Here is a 22823-nt window from a genome sequence, read left to right on the forward strand (position 1 = left end):
CAAACCTTCCTCTCTGCTCAGAATGGCCGCCATGGAAAGGGATGAGGGGCTCCATACAGAGCCCCGGCTTCCCTTTTAATGACGGCCATGATGGTAAAGGATTTTCCTTTCAACAACGGAACGCCGTGCCCGTCCCATTGTAGGAATTAAAAACCTTTTTTTTTAGCACCCTGGGGTGGGCGCTTTGGTAACCCGGGGTGCTAATGGCCCTAACGCCCCATCCGGCCCATCAGATCGGGTGTTAACGCCACATTAGTACATGGAGACAGTGCCTGTGAACCCCGGGTCCTGTCTTATTTCCAGGTGATCTCTTATTATCCTCCTGTGCCATTTCAAGCCAAAACAGCCACAGAGATTGGAGAAAGAGATGGTGAGGAGCCTAACATTCACACCGTGTCTCAGGAGGGCGGATATGGGAAGCGTGGCACCAAAGATACTGCGGACAGATATAGAGCATAAGTGACCCCAGTGGTGTGGGGAGAGAAGGGGAACCGGACACACGAAATGAGAAGGACAGAGAGGAGAAGCATAACTCGGGTTGGTGAAGGAGTAAAAGAGGAGCATGATAGTGACACAGTGATGAGGAGGACAGAGGGAAGAAGTATGATACCAGGGAAGTGTGAAGTAGGTTACAAGGAGCATGACAGTGACATGGGGATGGGAAGGGTAGAAAGGAACAGAATGGACATGGAGATTGGACAGGCAGTAGGTGAGGAGCATTACAGACACATCAAAGGTGAGGAGGTCATCAGGGACGGACGGAGTGGTCAACGAGGAACATGGCAGTGACACAAAGATGAATAGGACAGACAGGTGTAGCCTGAACACAAGGACTGGGAAAGAGGTGAGGAGCATGATTGCGACACGACAGATGAGGTGGACATGTAAGGGAATTGTGACAGTAGAGATAGAATTTTGAGACAGGGTAATGACAGCAAAAGGTAGAGCCCAAACATACACGTGATCAATATATTCCCCTCAGAACGGTGAGAATGCTAGAGTATTTGTGCTATAGTGAATGGACAAACTGCGGCAGATCCCCAAAATGGAGCGCAAATGAAAAAAGTGCAAAAGAAATGTGCAGGGCACCTTATTCTCAAAGATGACTTGCACATTTCTGGGGTTACAGAAAAGTAGCTAAAAGATGCACTGCCCATCCCCCTTAAATACATTAGCATTGGCAGTGTGCCCCCAAAACTAATGTATTACAGGCTCGCAGCACCAACGTGAGTGCTTGGAGTGTATTTCAGAGTGACCGGCCCTCCTGTAACTATGAAATGTGCTAAAAAATACAGATACATTTCTATCCTTGTCTGAGGGATAGAAATGCAGGTGGGAGAGCAGTGATTAACATTGCTGCTCTCTCATTTCGAAGAAAATGCATGAAAGGTTCAGAAATGATGTGCATTGAGTCTGCCGCCGCATCAAGTTCAAACAGACGCAACTGAAGATATTTCATTTTTGCACGAGCAAAAAAAGTGAAAAATGGCATCTGAATATGCACCTTTTTTTGAGTGCAACTGATCAAATGTGTTGGGGCATTTTATCACGGCTGCCTAAAAAAGGTTGAGAATCTGGCCCACTGTGTGCCCTACAGTGAACGCAGAAAGATTTACAGGATGAACTTAATACAACAGAATGCCGCAGATTTAGCGCTTTAGCAGAGCACCATAAAACATCCTGACATGTTTTGTAAATAATGGGCCCTGACTTCTTTGAATCGGACAGCCATGCGGACCCCAGAAGGTGTGGACCGATGGCCGTGCCCCTTTTGCCTTCCAGTAAAGAAGTCTCCGCTTTAATCTCACAGTCATTTATGTGCTATGGGTGCAACTACTGTGAGTGAATGGAGATAAACTAAACAATAACACATTTCAAAGTTGTGCTTGGACAATTGCTTTACACAAATTAACTATTCGAGCAAATTCAGCATAGGTATTTATGCCTCTGCATTCGCAGGTACACAGTACGAGTAAATATGTAAAGGTGCAATGTATGCATTTTCCGCCATGTGCATTGCACATTTTCCCTACTGTATACAACACATGGGTCCTTCGATTCCAGTGCCGCTCAAAGACCTAGTGTGACGGGCTTCCCCAGAGCAGGATGCTGAGAGGGCAGTCGGGAAACAGGACCGAGTGAAGCAGGCAAGGGCCCCTGCGCGACAAGGGGTAGTGGGGGTGTTCCTGGGGACCAGTGACGTTGGACCCCGTCTTGGATGTAATTTTAGGGGGGACAAGGGTATTTGTCCCCCCAACTTTCGTGGCACACCATTATGTCCCCATTCATTTGGCAGGGGCACCCTTTCCTTTAGATGTCATGTCCCCCCCCCAACATTTTCAGCAAAGTTACTCCACTGGACGGCGGACAGGCAGACCCTCCCAAATCCTAGAGGAGGAGGCTGGAGGCAGAGGGAGCGGCCATGGAAAGGGCACCCTTAGGAAGATAATTCTCGCCAACATAGGTCGTATGTTACCGATTTTCACTCATAAATCCGGTTCAACGTAAGTGATCGGAGAGGCAGAGAAAGGAGTTATGGGGCAGTGCCATGCCCAATAATACCCTGCAAATATGTTTCTGCTTTTGTAGTCCTGTGTGCCCTTACTATTCCCCTGGCATCCACAGGTAGCACTCACCCACCTATGTGTCCCAGCAAAAGGAATGACAATCTAAAACAGGCCTCGTAAAGCCCATCCTCCTAATTGTAGGCAGTGCAACAGTGGCCCAAGGGGACAAAAGGCCTTGTCCATTTATTGCTTAATTTGCTGCAATGTGTGCCCTGAACAAGAGCATTTTGATAAAAGGTAAGGCAGTACATTATGGGCAATTCACAAAGAAGTTACTATGAGTAACTGCTTGACATACTTCTGCAGTAGGCTATTTGTTTCGCAAAGAGGTCACTATCAGTCTCATTTTAAATGGGGCAAAAATGGAACAAAAACATTATGCCTTGCTTTCCCCCTTCCATTTAACACTAGTGTTAAATGGAAGGGGGAAAGCAAGGCATTATGTTTTCCTCCTCCATTTAACAAGCTGCCCCACTTCTGCAGTGACGCAGCAGAGGAGAGGCGCAGGGGTAAGATCTCCACCATGCTGACCTCTTCTAGTCAGTGCCTTTCGTTGTATGCCTGCATGGGTCCTTTGATGCAGGCGTACAATCAATGGATCTCTATGGATTCCGCCTCATTTTGCACCTCGTCAAAAACCAGGCAGATTCCTAAAGCATCCATTAGTAAACGCTGCCGCCTGCAAAGGTTTATTTTTTCATGAGACAGACTGGGAAAATGAAAGAGTATAAGTCAGTTTAGCTCACTTTTAATCTTTCCTTCCCCTCCTCCACCTCGCGAATGTGCAAAAGTGCATGCAGAGGATCACCTAGCATGTAACTGCTAATGTTGGGGGTCTATTGTTCGCAATTTACATTCAATGCAAAATGAGGGTGGGTGTTTTATGTAACAAAGCTCTTCTAATGCGCCAATCACTACCATGATAGCCTTACACCACTGGTGAATTGTCTGAGAATGTAGTGTATTTTGTGCCCGCCTGGAGAGACCAGACCATTGTCTATGGAAGACGAAGAAATAGAAAGAGCAAAAGCGATTGTTAGGGAGAAGCTGGAATTGGAAAGGGGTGTGTAAAACTAACAAATTGTGAAGATGGATTGGGACTGAGGTAAACGGAATGTAACTGCATGCAAAACAGAACGCAGATCAAGAAAGAGGGAAAATAAGAAATCTTGTGGTGACAATTTATAGTAAGTTAGACGAGTACTAGAATGATTGGCAGCGTGATTGTATGATGGGACCAGAGATGTGCTTGGGAAGCCCTTTGTATTTTATTTATTTGTACCGCGCACCAGGCCCAGGGGCATCCGGCGCAAAAACTTGGTAAGCATGTTTACAATGTTCCATAAATTCCATGGCATATAGATCTTGCTTGTTAATCCTATTCACATATTTACATATATTTACAACAAGTGCAAAAGCAGTCGAATTTGTAGTTTACAGTAAGGTACAACAGAGTTAACGATAAGTGGTTATCATGTGAGCATAAATAGGCAGGCTAAAATAGAAGAAGGCAGGTAGTGTGAACGCCATAGGCAAATGCGCTCTCAAATTTGGGAGTGAAGCCACGATTTGGTTTTTAATTTGAAGGATTTGAAGGAAGGCTCAGTCTTAATATCGGAAGGAAGTGAGTTCCATAGCTTGGTGGCCAGAACAGGGAAGCTTGAGCCTCCAGCTTTTTGGAGTTTGAATCTTGGCAAGGATAGGCAGTGTAGCTGGGCCATTCTTTGGGGACGAGATGAAATATGCAGAGAGAGGCGGTTGGAAAGGTAGGTGGGGACCTTGTTAGTCAGGCATTTGTGAGTGAGGCCATGTGTTTTCAGCCTAATTCTTTGTTTAACAGGGAGCCAGTGCAAGTTGGTCCTTGCCTCAGAAATGTGTTGGTTTCTTGGGATATTTAACGCCGCTCTAATGGCGTTATTCTGGGTAATTTGCAGTTTGTTTAGGTTAGACTGGCTGGTCCCCAGGTAGAGGGCGCTGCAGTCAGGGGTGGACTGGCCTATAGGGAACTCTGGAGATTTCCCGGTGGGCCTCTGCACCCTGGGCCTCTTTTCTGTGGTATTTCCACTTTTTCTCATAGGAAAAGCATTGGGCTTGCTGAAAATGTGTCATATGGGGCCACTTTGAACTTTATTTCCAGGGCCTCTTTTGGTCCCCAGTAATTATTTCCAGGGCCTCTTTTAGTTCCCAGTCCAGCCCTGGCTGCAGTAGTAGATCTTCGCCATGACAAGCGTTCTAGCAAGGATGATGCTGTTAGGGGTGGTCAGAAAAGGTCTGCAAGCCGCAATAAGTTTGCAGGTATAAGCCGACACTGATCTAACAGCGTTGGTTTGTCTTGAAAGGGATAAAGTGGAGTTCAGATAGAAGCCGAAGGTTTTAGTATCCTTGGACACTTTAATGACATTGCCATCGATGGTGAAGGACTGGTACACGTGGTGTAGTTTATTAAGCCGTTGAGCGGAGCCTAGGATGAGGAGCTCCGTCTTATCATCATTGAGACAGAGTTCATGTTGGCCCTTGAAGTTTGGAGGCCCTTATGCAGGTCGGGTGTTCACCCAATGGGCCAGCAGCACCAAGGGCTATTCCCTTGATGGTTTACGGCTGTTTCCTGTGATCACCCTTTCCCACCCGCCCTCCTTCTCAGGGGTGAAGCAAGGCAGACAATTAAAAACACATATTAGCATAACTCAAGGGCCGGTTTTCTGCAGCACCTTCCTCCTATGGTTCTCACTGTAAACGGTGGGCTGGTCACTACTCATTCAAGCTACACAGTATGGTATTCATCTGCAGGACGGGTCGGACACTGTGTTAGGTGCTTGCTGCTGAGGGGTGTGCTCAAGTCCAAAAGGAGCACTGCTAATGTCTATTAATACCAATGGTATGAAGCATGGTAAGAAGCACTATATAAAACAAACTATTAAGAAATACGTTCATTTTTTTTACTGTGGCCTATCCACATTGCCTTTGTAACTAATTCAGAGCAAAATGTTTGAAAGAGAACATCATTTCATTATCTGGTGACAAAGGGTATAGAAGTGTTCTTTCCATGACTGTTCTTCTGAGCATAGAAGCTTTCACAGTGGTATATGGAGGGGACGCTGTAAAACCATTTAAACCTGGCTGGAGGGGAATGCCAGACTGCATGGGCTGCTCCTGGCCTCCAGTCCGCACGGGCCCCCTGCAAACTACACGGACTACAGACCAACAGTCAGGGGGTCTCAGGGACAAGGATTGGCTGTGTAGACAAGGTGAAAGCGGGAAACCACAGTGTGAAGGAGGGAACAAGGATGAGGAAACAACACTGAGGTCTATGGCCCTCTTCAGTAGTAACTCAGACTTACTTCTCAATGAATTGGTCCCATGGTGTCTTTCAGTCTGCCTTCCATTTGGCAATTGGCTGGTTGGCCAGTGGGGGCGAATTGTCATTTTCACACCGCTTTGTGAGCCCAATCTACACAATAACACCGGAGCCATGTGAGCCCAGCGCCTGCAGAGAGCAAGCAGTGACACACTGTCAACCAGCCAAGTATGGCATGTAGCACCACCAATCTGCGGCTGAGGCCTGGGGTCGGGCAATGTCTGATTGCCAACAACTGTATTTTGGGAGTCCTTTATCAATGATAACGTATGGCAATAAATACATAAAAGGTTCAGTGAAACATGGAAATATACGACTTCGTTTTAATGGATCGTCTATTACTGATGCCCAGCAACTTAATTGTGGAAGTCCCTTGTCAGTACTAGTGCATTGAAATAATTAACTATGTATACAAAATGAAATGCACAGGTTCTTTTAAAGAAAGACATCTGAATAGTAGAGGTTGGGTGGACGATGAAGTAAAGACAGAACACAAGAACCTTCCTACACAGGGCTTCTGGCGTAGATGACCCGCTTGAGCTAGTGGAAAAATTGCGGACTTTCCAAGACCTCTTACAGCGTGGCCATGTGCTCTCCTGGGTGAGCATGGGTGGCTGCCGAAGCGGGATCCAGTTTCAAGGGAGAGAGGCGTGAAGCAGGGGGTAGGCCACGCAGCTGGCTCCAGTGCTGCAGGCAGCAGTGCAAGGCGGCCGGCTCTCGGCGAGGAGCCCTGGTCTATAATGGGGCTCTCTGCAGCAGCGCAGTTGTCCTCTCGCTCCCGTGGCCGGTGGAAGGACAGTGAGGGTGGAAGAGTCAGGTGCATTCTGCGCCCTCTGGTGCTGCCGACCCCCTGAGAAACGCACAGGTGCCGGTGGTGTTCTGAGACCCTGCTCGTGCCTTAGCTGGGATCCGGATAACTAGACAAGTTGGATGGGGGCGTAGACACCCACTGCCACCAAAGCCCAGAGCCCCCTGCCTACAAGAACCCTGCTAGAAGGAGCACTAAAGGCACTGTTTACGGGTTCGTGTTAAGGGTAGTGGCCAGGACAGGGGTATCTTAGGTCGGCAAGTATAAGACTATCTAAAAAGAAAGTTTAAAAGCTGGAAGTCGAATAGCCAAGTGTTCGGCGCTGAAGTGACCTCACCCCAGCTGCCCTCTCTCCCCAGATGCAGAGCAGACATGACAGCGTCTTTGGGATGATGTGTTTCCATTGACATAATGGTGTGTTGCTGATCTGCTATCAATCGAGAAGTATCTAAAATATTTGACATCTTTTTTGCATATCGCTTTACTTCTCTGCCTCTGCTTTCGGGGAACTCATGTGCGCTTGCATCCATTTCATGGACTGGGGGAAGACTTGAAGCAAGTGTGTGGGTCTAGGGTCGCGGCCAGGCAGGCAGGGGCACGCCTACACCTGTGGTCAGCTGTCGGCATTGCCCATCAGACTCTGCAAAGGGAGCTGAGCGTCCTGGGCACACGCGCCGGTGCCTGCAGCTCTTACCTTCACTGGGGTCTCTGTTCGCCCGACCCCGTCCTCTGCTTGGCGTCCACACACCGTCCCTCAGCGGGCGCGGGTCGCGCACTCGGCAGGTGGCAGAAACTCCCAGGCTGCGCTGCTGGGATGTTCAAGTTCTGCTTCTACGAGTTCCGCAGCTGCCTATGAAAAAAAGGGCAGAGGGGGAGAGCGGCGGGGCCCTGGGTGAGTGGAATTCGGTGCAGCTGTCCTCGCCCAGCCTGTTGCCCCTGCTACCTGAACCCCTGTGCTGGCTAATGTGCTTTTTCTCTTCCTCCAGCCAGGAGTAGGAACTACCAGCGCCTGCTGCAGACTCGCGTGTCTGCTGTATTTACATGAGTGCAGTGGCCGTGTGAGCTCCTCCTGGCTGGGCCCGCCCTCTGCCCGTCACCGGAGCCGGGGCAGGCACCAGAGGGAGGAGGGGGACGGGATTATTAGAGCGCAGCTCACTTTCACTCCCTGCTCTGGGCACGGGGTAGTAGTCTCGTCGCGCTCGGCCACTCACTTTAAACGTTTCCTTAGTTCGGGCCCCGGCTCCTTGAATTACTTTCTGCCTCTCAGTAAATGGAGACCGGGAGGGGGAGTAGGAAGGACAGATAAACCGTTCGTCCGACTACCGCGCGACTGCAGATAAATAATTCAGAGCTCGGTTGGAAGGAGGCAGGGAAGGCATATGACAGCCGGGTGTCAGGAAGTAGAGCACTGTCCCCCGGGGTGCACACGTGAGATCATCAGAAAGCAACAAGGTAACCAACGGGCTGACAGAACATGCGCACCAAAGCAAACTTTCACGAGCCTATATCCCCTCCGCGAAATATTTAGGGTGCGACAGAGAGGGTCTTTGAGGACATTACGGGCCCAATTCACAGAAGCGTTTTTATGACAAAACCCCTTTGGAAAATTGTGTGGGTTCACAGTTTATTTAGAAGACTGGGACATACTTGAGGCCATGGGCTTGGAGAGGACCTAATTAGGTTGACTTTGTAATATCCCTTTCTATACTCATTTAAGGACAGGCAGTCCACCTGTCCCCTTTTTACTCCTGATGTGGGTTGCAACCCACCACACAAATATAGAGGTGGGGTTACAGCCTATTGACCTACATGGTCCTATGTTTTATTGCCTATGCAGTTTCATTTCATGTGTTTGATTGTATCCGCTGCTGCGGATACAATATTGACGACGAGGCTGAACCACTGGGTGCTTCATACTGGGAGGAATTATATTGCCTGCTGAGACTGTGTCACCGGTCTCAAACTTCCATAGACATTGTCGGAAATCTAGGAAGCTGCAATGGTGCGCAGTGCCTGCACCGTGAATTTCCCCCACCCTATCGGGAACCGTGCCTCGACTCCACACGAGCCCGGGCGCTCAAACAAGGTAAAGGTACCTGCAGTATGTCAGCAGGCCTGGCTGGCCCTGCGTTCCATCCAGATCATTCTCGCACGACGGTGCGTACACGCAGCAACCGGATGCTCTCCCCTCCGCTAGAACTTGACCGAGTCGGTATGTGCGGCGTGCACAACATTCTTTGTTCTACAAATTATTGCATAGCCACAGAGGAAATCATTTTCATGTCGATCACAATGTATGTTAATCATTGGATCGCCACGAGGGAAATTATTTTCACTTCAATCCCAACGTGTGTTTTCCATATTTCGTTGCATCGCCACAAAGGAAATTAGGACATTTACACTAGCAACGGAATCAGAAAGGAGAGAGCACGTGACCAGGAAGGCCCTATGGTCACAGATATATATACAAACAGTGCTGTCTGCAGGAACACTCACGTGTGGCACACAACATATCAATAAAGGACAGTTTCAAGGTGAGCTTTTTCCTCAATTTTGTACATTAGAACCCTGCCATCATGTCGGACAATTATGGTGTCAGCAGCTCACGAAGCCCACCAGCAACCTCATCCCCTCGTAACCCAGTGTTCAGGGAGAAGGGCGGACATGTGTCCCTACAATTCCAGGCCATACAACCATTTGATATCTCAGATACAAGCAGTCTGGCACCAAGTTGGAGCAGGTGACTCAAGGAACTTAATATATACATTGATGCAACAGGCGTCAGCGAGGAACGCCGCCTCAGAGGCATACTTCTGAACTCATTAGGCTCCATTGTGAGAGACATTGTATTTGAAATGCTGGAAAACTCGACTGACACTTTCCAAGGCATTATTGATTCTTTGAATAATTACTTCACCCCACTAAAGAATGTAGATTACGGATGCCACATTTTCCACACATCTACACAAGATGAAGGGGAAAGCATGGACAACTTTGTCATGAGATTGGGGAAAGGGGCAAAATATTGCAACTTCAACCGTTATTCAACAGAGGAGCCCCTAAAGTCACAACCTATTGCAGACTGAGAATCGCCCGATTTTAGAACAAACTTACTACAGAAGAGCAGGACCCTTGAAGATGTGGGGTGAAATAGCCCCTGGATGCCATAAATAAAAGGCCAGAGTCAGTGGGGGACATGGCCCTAAGTAAAAGGCCTGCACTGAAATAATGTGCAACATGAGGCTATGAAATCAACGGGAAAAGGAGCGAAATTGGGCCTCAAAACGTCAATACATTTAAGGATGCCAAATGCCTGGCATAAGGGAAAGACATGTGGCAAGGTTTGCCAAAATATTTGAGAGGTGAAGTAACATTCTCAGAAACAGCAGTGCCCAGAATTCTAAATGGAAATGTTGAGATTGTGTTTCAAACCTTCACAGCAGAATGAAGCATTTATACTATGAAAGAAACAACTGCATGAATATTCGTTTTCCTTTAACTAAAGTAATGCTCATCAAAGTGTCCACAAAACTTTCAGAATATGAACTTGGTTTCTGTCATACTGGGATGCTGAACTGGGTTTAAACGGCTGCAGTAAAATGAATTTCACGGCTGAAATCCACCAAAATGACATTTCGATTTTGCCTCCAAAGTGACAAGTTGCAAAGCCAGATGTGCACCAAAGCCTTTAAAAATGTAATTATGATGCCTTCATTCATTTGACCCCTGTATGCAGGGAACAACTTTGCAGTGACACTTCTACATGTTAAAATTGTGTGCCTTTTAAGAGTTAATTTTAAAGTGAAATGTGAGTTAAAGTGGGGGAAGTTCATGGGTTTTCTTTGCTCGTGATTCATTCAAATTTGAAACTGAATTCTTTCCTTGGTTGTCTTGGAAACCTAGGGAGGCCTGTAACTTAAATATACAAAGAATAGAAGGCTTGGAGATCGAATTCACGATGTGGACAAGATAAGGGAAGGTCTGCTCTCCAGTTTTATGACTCAGGTCACTCAGGATGCAATAAAACTTGCATTAGCTGACCATTGGCTCTTGGAATGTGCAAGCTTATCTCGACACAGGACCCCTCTTGAAGTCACAACCAGGACCAGGGAAATTGCAAGGGTGGGGGCCAGGGTCAAGGAGTGGCTTTTGCTGCCCATTGTGTAAAATGGTAGAAATTGTTTTCACCGTGTAAAATCAATAATATTCACACTACACTAGTCGTTGTGGGATTTCTGGAAATGTGTCCGCCAACCACTTCTGGGCATCCCAAAAATGAATTTTGTGGGACCAACAAAGAAAATGTAATGTGGCCTTCCTTGTGAATGTGACAGAGATGAAAAGTTGATTAAAACATGCAAAATATGATTCATATGCCGCCCACCAAGAGCCATTGTTTTCAGTGATATAATTCTGGAGTAAATGAGGAAAAACTGTAGCTCCGCACAGGAATGACCTAACCACACCTGACGAGGTCCAAGTGAGTCGCAACAAAATATAGGTTTAAAACATGCATTCATATTTGTCAAAACATGAAGGTAAAGAGTATTTGCAAGGCAGTGAGATTTTTAAGTGCAAAAACATGACCATGACCGCTGTCAAAGTGAGATGACGAAGTGGTCTCCTCCTCTGGTGTCCCAAAGAACTCCCACAATTTCTGGACCTATCAGCACACAGGTAGGATTGGCGTTCTGGAGCAGTGACCAATCCCTTCCGCAGGAAGTATGACACATTATTGATGTCATTTGCCCTATAAATAAGTCATCCCACCTTAGATCAGGACACTTGCCACTAACCTCTGAGGTGAGTTGCTGCCGTAATCTGGAGGAATATCCCAGCACTAGCAATGAGGGCTAATCTTGCAGAGGAGCCAGCAGACTTAGTAGCTGACTTGGGACCCCTTGGTGGAAAAAGGAAATCTTTGACTGATACCATTGGCTGTCCCAGCAGTGGTGCTCTGACGATCCCCGATGTCCAGTCCAGACCTCTCCTGTAAGTAGAACTAAACCCTGAAAACCATAGAGTGTTTAGGCCCGGTATTCTTTAAGCATTGCATTAGATAATTCCCCCTTTCAAAATCGCCATTTGCCTGCATTTTAGTCATTGCCCCATTGAAGAATCACCATTTGCCTGGGTAAATGTTACGCTCACCTGGCTCCCACAGAGGCGTCGATCTGAACTGGACAGCTGCGATCTCCACCAATGTGACGCGTAGGGCCGAGATGACGGACTGGACTGGCCCACCTAGCTTCATTTGCTTGGCCCGTAGGAATATTCTTCTGATGGTTTGAAAAGATAAGCTCTCCATCCTGCATTGAGCGCAGGGGCGCGTTGATAACCAGTTGCTTCACTGGCTCGAAGGAATTGGTGAGTTCCAGAACAATATTGACTCCGAAATTCCCGGCAAGACGCCGTAAGTATGTAGTTCGGGAGAGTTCAAATGCCTGACTTTCACTCTTGTCCGATTCTTCGCAGGTTGCGGCTTGACCCTAGTGAAGAGTTCCTCGTGGCAACCGGAGATATTCTGGTAAGGATTTGTATTTTCCAACACAGTTCGATAAAATAATGTCAATATGTAACCTGTTGCTTTCTCCCTTATTCAGGAGCTGAGAGAAAGTATGAAGTCTTGGGGAATAATACTTCCGGCGGTAAAATCAGGTAAGTCTATTGTGGTGAGGAGGGTTCCCCTTGTTAGTCCCTTTGTTTCACCTTGCTGTCCTTTTGTTTCCCCTTAGGGGCCGGGGTTCGGCGAAGATGCAGTGGAAGCTGCGCCGACACGTGAAGAGGAATAGTACCCCCGGTGGTAAAATCAGGTAAGTCTATGGCGGGGTAACTAATATTCCTCTGTGTATTCCCTTGGCTCACCTTGCTGTTCTTGTCTTCTCCTTAGGTGCCGGAGTGCGGCGGGAATATGCAGGAGGAAGCGGTGGAATGTGAAGATGCTGCAAAGGCCGGTGAGTTCAACGCGGCGCTGCAGCAGGCGAGGCGACGTGTATAAAATAACTTCTTTCTTCCAGCTCGAAGGCGCGATGGATCGGGAATTCAGGTAAGAATCAAATGTATTGTTCTTGTTCTAACGTTTTCTTCTTCTTTCTCCCTTTTTCTAGGAGCTCCAAACTCGAGGCGGGCGTGGCAGAAGACTGGATGCAGACTTTCAGGCACGGTGAGCATTATGCTGCTGGATGCATAATAACGCAAAGCGTGTGCTGCTCTTCGGGCGTGGTTTAAATAGTCTCCAAAGTAGTCCCAGGTAAATATTCCTCCCCAGCCCCACCCGAGTAAAAAAATTGTCCCTAGGTAAAGTAGTCCCTTCCAAGCCTCTTTTGGCTTGGAGCTCTTGCAGCATGGTCTGCATCAGGTAAGTTTGCAGCATGGTCTACATCAGGTAAGTTTTAATCTATGAGCCTGGCGCCTATGGCGCCAGGACTGACTCTCCATATGAGCCTGGCGCCATAAACGTCAGGACTGCTCCCAAATAGCCCCTAGCAGGGGTTGTTGGGCTTGCTTGGGATAACTTGATGCCTGCTTCCGGGGTTGCTGGACTTGGTCTGGGTCCCTGGGGGTAGGCATCATGACAGCACTCCCCCCAAGGCCCCTCCTAAAGTCGTTCTTCCCTGTGGTTTCGGTTTGTCTGGGAAATTTCAGTGGAATTTTTTCACCAATCGGAGTGCAGGAACATGGTCACTAGGTTTCCCATGACCTTTCCTGTGGTCCGTAACCTTTCCAGTCGATTAAATAAAAAAGTTTTGAATTTATCAGGTTGGAGTCCAGGATGTTCTTAACTTCAAATTCGGGTTCTCCATCTACAAGGATAGGGTCTGGTGGCTTCGTTAGTCTTGTCCCTGGTTGCACTGGCTTCAAAAGTGACACATGAAAGACAGGGTGAATTTGCATATTAGCAGGTAAGTCTAACTTGACAGCCACCGGGTTGATAATGGCCTTAATATAGTAAGGTCCCAAATATCTGGGGTTAAAGGTCCGTATTCCCTTTAGAGGTATATGTTTTGTGGCTAACCATACTTGGTCCCCTATCTGGTATTGTGGAGTATCACTTCTATGCCGATCAGCATCTTTCTTGTATTTTTCTTTCGCTTGTTTTAAATGTGTAGTTGCTTCCTTAAAGGCTTGTGTAATCGTAGCGTGCAGAGGGTCCACTGTGGGCCTTTCTAAGTGTTGGGGTGAGTCAAGGTCTGAGGTTCGAGGATGGTGCCCATATAAGGTATAACAGGGGCTTTGTCCAGTTCCAGAGTGTACTGAATTATTGTATGCATATTCGGTGATCCAAAGAATGTCTTTCCAATTACTCTCAGTCTGATGTAACATACAACGCAGGTATTGTTCGAGAGTCTGGTTGGTCCTCTCCGTTTGACCATCGTTCTGGGGGTGGTGACTGGTCGATAACCTCACATCGATTTGCGCCAATTGACAGCATTTTTTCCAAAAATGTGAAATGAATTGACTGCCCCGGTCAGAGACCAATATGGATGGAAATCTGTGTATGTGAACAATGTTTTCGAGGAACTCGTTGGCCAGCATTGAAGCTGAAGGTAATCCCTTTATAGGAATAAAGTGGGCCATCTTGGAAAAAAGATCCACAATACCTAGAATGGTGTTAAATCCATTGCATAGGGGTGGATCAGTAATAAAGTCTAACGATAAGGTGTGCCATGGTGTAGGTGGAATGACTAAAGGTTGTAAGAGTCCAGCTGGTTTTTTCTTTTGACTTTTGTTTTGGGCGGAAATGCCACAAGACATCACAAATGATTTAATATCCTTTCGCCAGGTGGGCCACAAGAATTGTCTTTTAATTTTAGCTTCAGTTTTTGCAATACCTGGGTGCCCCTCCATTAGGGTATCATGATAACGGGAAATTACTAGCTCTTGTAGTTCCTTGTGTGGCAGAAATAGCCGCCCTTGGTAATAAGGCAGATCATTGGTGACAGAGTAGTGTGGGCCTTTTTTTACCCAGTCCTGCAGGGCTGTAGGATGAAAGAGTTGCTGGATCTTTACCTGAATGTCCTCTAGTGTGTGCAGAGTAGTCATGCCAAGAATTCTTTGTTCGGAAATTATAGGTACTGGTTCTGGGTTCACTTCTGCCTCTCCCATCCCTATTCGGGATAAGGCGTCTGCTTTACCATTCTTACAACCTGGTCGATAGGTTATTACGAAATCGAACTCGGCAAAGATCAATGCCCATCGCAGTTGACGTGACGATTGGGCCTTGGTTGTCTTTAAATACTATATGTTCCGGTGATCGGTGATCACAGTAATGGTATGCCTGGCACCGAGAAGATAGTGCCGCCTAGCCTTGAAGGCGGATTTAATGCCTAATAACTCCTTGTCGGTAACTGCATAGTTTAACTCGGGTGCAGAGAACTTTCTGGACCAAAATGCTACTGGATGAAGCTGGCCAGTTTCAGGGTCCTTTTGAGACAGGACAGCTCCCATGGCTAGACTGGATGCATCAGTTTCCACTATGTATGGAAGTTCAGGGCACGGGTGCTTTAATACAGATGCAGACGTGAATTTCGCTTTCAGCTCTTGGAAGGCATTTTCAGCTTCTTCAGTCCACATAAAGCGTTTATTTTTTCGCAAGAGTGCTGTGATGGGATGTACAACATGTGAAAAATCCGGGATGAATCTGCGGTAGAAATTGGCAAAGCCGAGCATGCTTTGTACTCCTTTAACTGAACTTGGTGATGGCCACTTAAGGATTGCATCCACCTTTCGTGAGTCCATTCGGACTACCTTTGGGGTCAGGATAAAACCAAGGAATTCCACTTCTGTTGCATGAAAAACGCATTTTTACAGTTTTGCATATAGTTTGTGCTGGCGCAATTTTTCAAGGACTGCTCGGACGTGCTTCACATGGTCAGATTCTGAAGAGGAGTATACTAGAATATCATCGATATATACGACAACACAAACGTCAATGAGTTCATGAAGGACATCGTTCATGAAGTAATGGAAGGCTACTGGTGCATTGCACAACCCGAAAGGCATCACCTGGTATTCGAATAACCCATACTTAGTGCGGAAAGCAGTCTTCCATTCGTCGCCTTCTTTTACATGTGCCAGATGGTATGCCCCCGGAGATCTAATTTAGTGTATATACAAGCATCCTTCACTTGGTCTAGTAGTTCAGGGATCAGAGGCAATGGGTATCGGTTCTTAACAGTTATCTGGTTCAATGCGCGGTAGTCTATGTACGTTCTGATGTCACCTTCCTTTTGGGACACGAAGAACAAAGCTGAAGATGCAGGGGACTTGGACGGGCAAATAAAGCCATTGGCAAGGTACTGGTCTAAGTATTGTCGTAGGTGAAGGTTCTCAGGTTCCGTAAGGGCATAGATACTGCTACAAGGGGGTTGTGCACCGGGTATGAGATCGATTTGACAATCGTACGATCTGTGACGAGGTAAGGTGTTTGCCTGTTCTTTTTGGAAGACATCCTGGAATTCTTGGTATTCTGGAGGTAGTTGCATGACTGCTGTGGTTACTGTGGCCAGGCCTGCGTTCTGACTTTTCTTTGGGTAACAGGTTTGTGCACAATCCGGGATGGTTATTCTCTTCTCTCGCCAATCAATACAAGGATTATGTGTTTCCAACCAAGGTATCCCCAGTATTATTTGGAACTGTGGGGCTTTGATTAGATCAAACACAATAGTCTATCGATGCCCATCCTGACCCAATAGTGTCATCTCTGCGGTGGAATGAGTTACAGGCCCAGAGGCAATTTCAGTTCCATCGACTGTGGTGATGACATCTGAGGTGTTTTTTCGGCAGAGAGGTAGATTCATCCTGGAAGCCAAGTCATAGTCCACATAGTTTCCTATGGCCCCGCTATCAATGTATGCCCTTACTGCGTGCATACGCGATGGCTGCCCTGGATCTACGAGGATCATTGGTATGATGAAATGCGAGGTCTGAGTATCCTTCTTCATGCTTGGCAAGCGGACCTCTACGCTTGTCGGGCGTGGTCGTTTCCCGAGTCTGACTCCATATGGCTTTTATCAGCAGCTCCTACCACCTTCTTGGGTGGTTTTACAGGGCAATCCCGTAGAAAATGCCCAGAAGTTCCACAATATAGACACAATTGCATTTGCTGTCTCCTTTCTCTTTCCTTCTGGGTTAAGGATCCTTTAACACCTCCGATTTGCATGGGTTCTGAAGCATCTGCTCCTTTGGGGTTAGCGTGGGTTTTGACCAACACCCGATTTTCAAACTTGGCTCGATCAGCCTTTCTGCTCTGAAGTCTGTGATCTAACTGGACCACTAAGTCTATATATTCAGCGCATTCTTGAGGTGGGTTCACAACTTGAGCCAAGACATCCTTGAGTTCTCCTCGAAGCCCTCGATGAAATAACTTGATTCGTTTTACCTCAGACCATCCAGTTTCCACTATCAACCTATTAAAGGTTGCGATGTAGGATAGAAGGTCCTGGTTACCCTGTCGTAGAGACAAAAGTTCGTTATCCAGGGCCTGTCCTTGGGAGTGCCGGGCATAGTCTTTCCATGCTCGTTTGAAAGCCCTGGAAATCCTGAAGAATTGGGTCATCCTGAGTAACTAGTGTAATTGACGTCCTGGTTACCCTGTCGTAGGGACAAAAGTTCGTTATCCAGGGCCTGTCCTTGGGAGTGCCGGGCATAGTCTTTCCATGCTCGTTTGAAAGCCCTGGAAATCCTGAAGAATTGGGTCATCCTGAATAACTAGTGTAATTGACCAATCAGCTGCACTGCCGCTGAGATATGACAATACAAAGGCTACCCTTGCTTGATCGTTTGGGAAGGTTCCAGGTCTGCATAAAAAGTGCAAGCGGCATTGGTTCATAAACACGGCGAACCTTTTGGGATCTCCGGCAAAGCGTTCGGGTGAAGCTAATGGAATATTTCCTGGTAGGTTTATTTGCACAGGGTTACTCGATAACTAAGAAGCTGGATTTCCCCCGGAACCAGGTAGGGGTGCTTGTCCAGCCTGGCTTTGCAATAGTTGCCTAGCAAGGTCAGCAGTTCGCTCCTTTGACAAAATCAGTTCTCTCCTAAGAGCATTGGTTTCTTGACGGGCGGAAGGCACTTCAGCCCTCAGTTCCCCTAGTAATTGGGCCAATTGGTCAGTCTCTGAGGTATCCATAACGCCCGGGTGGGAATTTATGGATAGGCTTCGCGTTCTGTTACGCTCACCTGGCTCCCACAGAGGCTTCGATCGGAACTGGACAGCTGCGGTCTCCACCAATGTGACGCGTAGGGCCGAGATGACGGACTGGACTGGCCCACCTAGCTTCGTTTGCTTGGCCCGTAGGAATATTCTTCTGCAAATGGAGAAAGGGAATTAACCACCCGTGGAGTTGAGCGTAAATCCCCCTACCCTCGCTGTTCTCCCCACAGATCACCTTTGATGTCCCCTCTTATAGTCTCACCTGATGGTTGGAAAAGATGAGCTCTCCATCCTGCATTGAGCGCAGGGGCGCGTTGATAACCAGTTGCTTCACTGGCTCGAAGGAATTGGTGAGTTCCAGAACAATATTGACTCCGAGATTCCCGGCAAGACGCCGTAAGTATAAAGTTTGTAAGAGTTCAAATGCCTGACTTTCACTCTTGTCCGATTCCTTGCAGGTTGCAGCTTGACCCTAATGAAGAGTTCCTCGTGGCAACCGGTAGTATTCTGGTAAGGATTTGTATTTTCCAACACGGTTCGATAAAATAATGTCAATATGTAACCTGTTGCTTTCTCCCTTATTCAGGCACTGAGAGAAAGTATGAAGTCTTGGGGAATAATACCTCCGGCGGTAAAATCAGGTAAGTGTATTGTGGTGAGGAGGGTTCCCCTTGTTAGTCCCTTTGTTTCACCTTGCTGTCCTTTTGTTTCCCCTTAGGGGCAGGGGTTCGGCGAAGATGCAGTGGAAGCTGCGCCGACCCGTGAAGAGGAATAGTACCCCCGGCGTTAAAATCAGGTAAGTCTATGGGGGGGTAATTAATATTCCTCTGTGTATTCCCTTGGCTCACCTTGCTGTTCTTGTCTTCTCCTTAGGTGCCGGAGTGCGACGGGAACATGCAGGAGGATGCGGTGGAATGTGAAGATGCTGCGAAAGCCGGTGAGTTCAGCGCGGCGCTGCAGCAGGCGAGGCGACGCCCATAAAGTAACTTCTTTCTTCCAGCTCGAAGGCGCGATGGATCGGGAATTCAGGTAAGGATTAAAGGTATTGCTCTTGTTCTAACCTTTTCTCCTTCTTTCTCCCTTTTTCTAGGAGCTCCAAACTGGAGGCGGGCGTGGCAGAAGGCTGGATGCAGACTTGCAGGCATGGTGAGCGTTATGCTGCTGGATGCAGAATAACGCGAAGCGTGTGCTGCTCTTCGGGTGTGGTTTAAATAGCCTCCAAAGTAGTCCAAGGTAAGTATTCCTCCCCAGCCCCGCCTGAGTAAAAATAGTCCCTAAGTAAAGTAGTCCCTTCCAAGCCTCTTTTGGTTTGGAGCTCTTGTAGCAGGGTCTGCATCAGGTAAGTTTTAATCTATGAGCCTGGCGCCTATGGTGCCAGGACTGACTCTCCATATGAGCCTGGTGCCATAGGTGCCAGGACTGGACCCAAATAGCCCCTAGCAGGGGTTGTTGGGCTTGCTTAGGATAACTTGATGCCTGCTTCCGGGGTTGCTGGACGTGGTCTGGGTCCCCGGGGGTAGGCATCATGACAGTAGTGAGCTTTTTAAGTGCAAAAACATAACCAAGCCCCCTGTCAAAGTGAGATGATGAAGTGGTCTCTATCTTTGGTGTCCCAAAGCACTCCCGCATTTTCTGGATCTATCAGCACACAGGTGGGACTGGGGTCCTGGAGCAGTGACCAATCCCTTCCGCAGGTATTATGACACATTAGTGATGTCATTTGCCCTATAAATGAGTCACCCCGCCTCAGATCAGGACACTTCCCACTAACCCCTGAGGTGAGCTGCTGCCGAAATCTGGTGGAACATCCCAGCACTAGCAGTGAGGCCTAATCTTGCAGAGGAGCCAGGAGACTTAGTAGCTGACTTGGGACCCCTTGGAGGAAAGAGGAAATCCTTGACTGACCCCACTGGCTGTCCCAGCAGTGGTGCTCTGTCAATCCCTGATGTCCAGTCCAGACCTCTCCTGTAACTAGAGCTAAACCCTGAAAACCATAGTGTGTGTAGGCCCGGTATTCTTGTAGCATTGCATTATATAATTCCACCTTTCAAAATCCCTGTATTTCAGTCATTCCCCATTGAAGAATCCCCATTTGCTTATCTAAATCCTTAGTGTATTTTTCTAAGCAAATCAATTAATGTCCTCCTTTATTTCACAGGATTTGTATTGCTAGAATTCGAAACCAACCATCTTTTCCCAGTGTATTGTGAATTGGTATGGCATAAAGTGCAACCGAGAAGTGCCGGAAAGTGCCGCTTTGGTGCTGTGGACTGTGCTCCCTGTGAACACGCTATATTTGAATTATACTGCTGGTACGAGTATAATGCTTTAAGCTACTTGCATAGACTTTTATGGACTTGTAATTGGATATAACGTCAGAAGACTGCATTTATTTCTATTATTTCTAGAATATTGTCTTGTTTGTAGTGTAATACTACTCTGAATTGCAATCCCCGCCGCCAACATCAGCTCCTCCATAAGGTCAGACACGCGCGTGCCACCGCGCATGCGCAACCGAGACGTGAAGGAAAATGTTGCTTTGCTGCTTGGCTGTGCAGCGAGCGGCGCTCCCGATCCTGGAGGAAGACTGACTTGGTTGGCATGACACCACACGTGCTTCATTGCTTCTTAAAGCCACACCATCCAAACAATCCCTTGCTCAGAACACAGTAAAGAAAACTGCGATAGCAACGGCCAGCAACTCCAAAAGAAAAACTCCAGCGGAGATATTAGAGTTTTTCCTTCCTCGTGAGGAAATAGCTCACGTTCATTAATTAATGCAAATTACTGTTTTAATAAATGTTTTATAGTTGTGGAGCCCAGCCCCGCTATGCCTCAATGCAACAACAGTCAAAGTGATGCAATGCAAATACCTGACTCCCTCATAGCAGCAGGCTTTAGCGACACTCCCCCGTCTGTCCCTGTGTCTTCTGATCAGTTCAACCACCAATCTTCAAATGATATCCCAAACGCTGAAGTAAATAAACTGATCATAGATTTACAATCATCAGTGATCATCATCGCCTCTGATCCATTTGGTGCTCCGGATCAAACAACTTTGGTTCTAACAAACAAATCAATTTTGCATCTACATAATGTAACTTCACCCTTGCCTTCACCTATAACAGTTGAGGTGCCTCCAAACACCCACAGTCGGTCACAGTCACCAATCATGTTCAGGCACTCTGCCCACAAATCGTCAACTCTTTCTTTATCCTTCAGCTGTCCCACACCCCGCAAGACGGTGCCTGCCGTTCCTTCCCCCCAACCTCCGCTTTTACTCTCCCGTCAAATTCCTAAATCCCCAGAGCCCTCCCTGTTAGAAATCACATTGTCAGCCATGAACATGGCTATACTATCGCTTTCTAAATTATTTGAAACATTGGACACTAAGATCTCCAAGCAATGAAATACTAAACTGGATGGCAAAAATGCAAGAGGACAGCGTAACAAGAGCTGAAGTGAAAACACTGCAAACCCATCTTTTACCTTTCGAGACTCGCACTCAGGGACTGAGTGTGACTTATAATCTACCCAGTTCTGTCCCCCCTACTCCAGCGTTTGAGAGAACAGTTCTACCACTGTTAAACCAGATCATTTTTCTGTATGAAAATAGTTCAGTTGAACAACTTTCTATACATTCTGAACACTTACTTCCAAGAATTCCACCTGAGTCAGTAAAAACGTGCACTGATCTAGCTCACCCGTTGTATAAAATGTTTGAGCAAAAAAAGAAAACCAAAGTACAGGATGTCCGAATAATACAATCCACTAGTCAGAAAAAAAAAACAAGAATATGAAAACTCATGCCCATTCCCAAATCAAGTTCCAAACAGTTTGTTTGTGCTATTATCATCCCGAACAAACAAAGCTTGAATGCTAGCACAGCCGTAGTCAAAAAGTCTAAAGGCATGGCTCGTGCCAAAAGAGACCTTAATGGCCAGCAAGCGATTACTATACCGACTCATCCCCTGCTAGATGACTTGGTCAGGGCGATAACCGCCTCACAGAACAAACCTTCTAATCTGCAGCGTGAAACTGAAATATCAAGGGCGCTGAATCAGACTGCACCATTATCGATACCACAAGATATCGATTCTAATAAAATAGTGTCACCCAATCAGAGTGACTTGACTCTCCAGCAGATTAGAGCTGAAATACAACAATCAATAGAATCTTACATTAGCCTTACAACACAGAAATACTCATTTAGTGGATTCACAAGACCCTGTACATCAGATGAGAGAAGAAAAGACACATAACCACAGACAATTCACTCTGGAACAACACCAAAGTCAACGTGTCACATCTTCATATTTGGATCAGAAATCTTCTTGGGACCTGCCTCATCGACAAAGTGAAATTAATATCAGAAGGACTCATGATTATAAATCCAAAAGTCCCCACAAACAGCTATATCGGCTAATTATGAAATGCCGTCCATCACCGTACACTTTGTATGATCTCAGCAGGACCAGCGTACTTGCCATCTTTGGTGACATACCAACTCTAGAAGATATAACCATTGTTGACTTTGACCAAGAAGAATTCTGGAACGACACTGACCTTTCTGTGGGTAGCCTATGGATTCCATCGGGCGTAGTGTTAAACGCCATATGTCAAGCAAAAATGTAGCTTTTTGCCTTAGGTTTTGTAATTGCTCAAGATCCTACAGTGCCCAACCATGCTATCAAGGCGGATCACTGCACTAATTTGCAAAGATTTATATGTTCTTCCACTATCTCATCTAACATCTACGAGCAGATCAAGCCATGCAAACCACCCACCTCTTATAATTCATCAACTCTTCAAAAGTGGGCGAGCACGCAACCATGACAATTCAAACACCATGATCAAAAACATGTCACCCTTGCCAGTTGGAACATGCAAGGTTTCGCTCACCTTTTGAGTGCAAGTTCAAAGCTTGGAGAAACATGG

The 22823-nt window shown here is 46.9% G+C and overlaps 1 protein-coding gene across 6 annotated transcripts in view; it reads right to left on the reverse strand.

Moving 5' to 3' along the window:
- Positions 1-7760, reverse strand: part of SLC4A4 (solute carrier family 4 member 4) — a 1258962-nt gene extending 1251202 nt beyond the window's left edge. For 3 of the 6 annotated variants that reach the window (XM_069626273.1, XM_069626270.1, XM_069626272.1), the window contains exon 1: positions 7425-7760. The gene's annotated coding sequence lies outside the window, so the exon portion shown is untranslated. The remainder of the gene's footprint in view (positions 1-7424) is intronic. The other 3 variants (XM_069626274.1, XM_069626275.1, XM_069626276.1) reach the window with 2 other exon arrangements.
- Positions 7761-22823: the final 15063 nt, after the last annotated feature.

This window comes from Ambystoma mexicanum, chromosome 6p, assembly GCF_040938575.1.
Source record: "Ambystoma mexicanum isolate Mex_15411 chromosome 6p, UKY_AmexF1_1, whole genome shotgun sequence".
Classification (NCBI taxonomy): Eukaryota; Metazoa; Chordata; class Amphibia; order Caudata; family Ambystomatidae; genus Ambystoma; species Ambystoma mexicanum.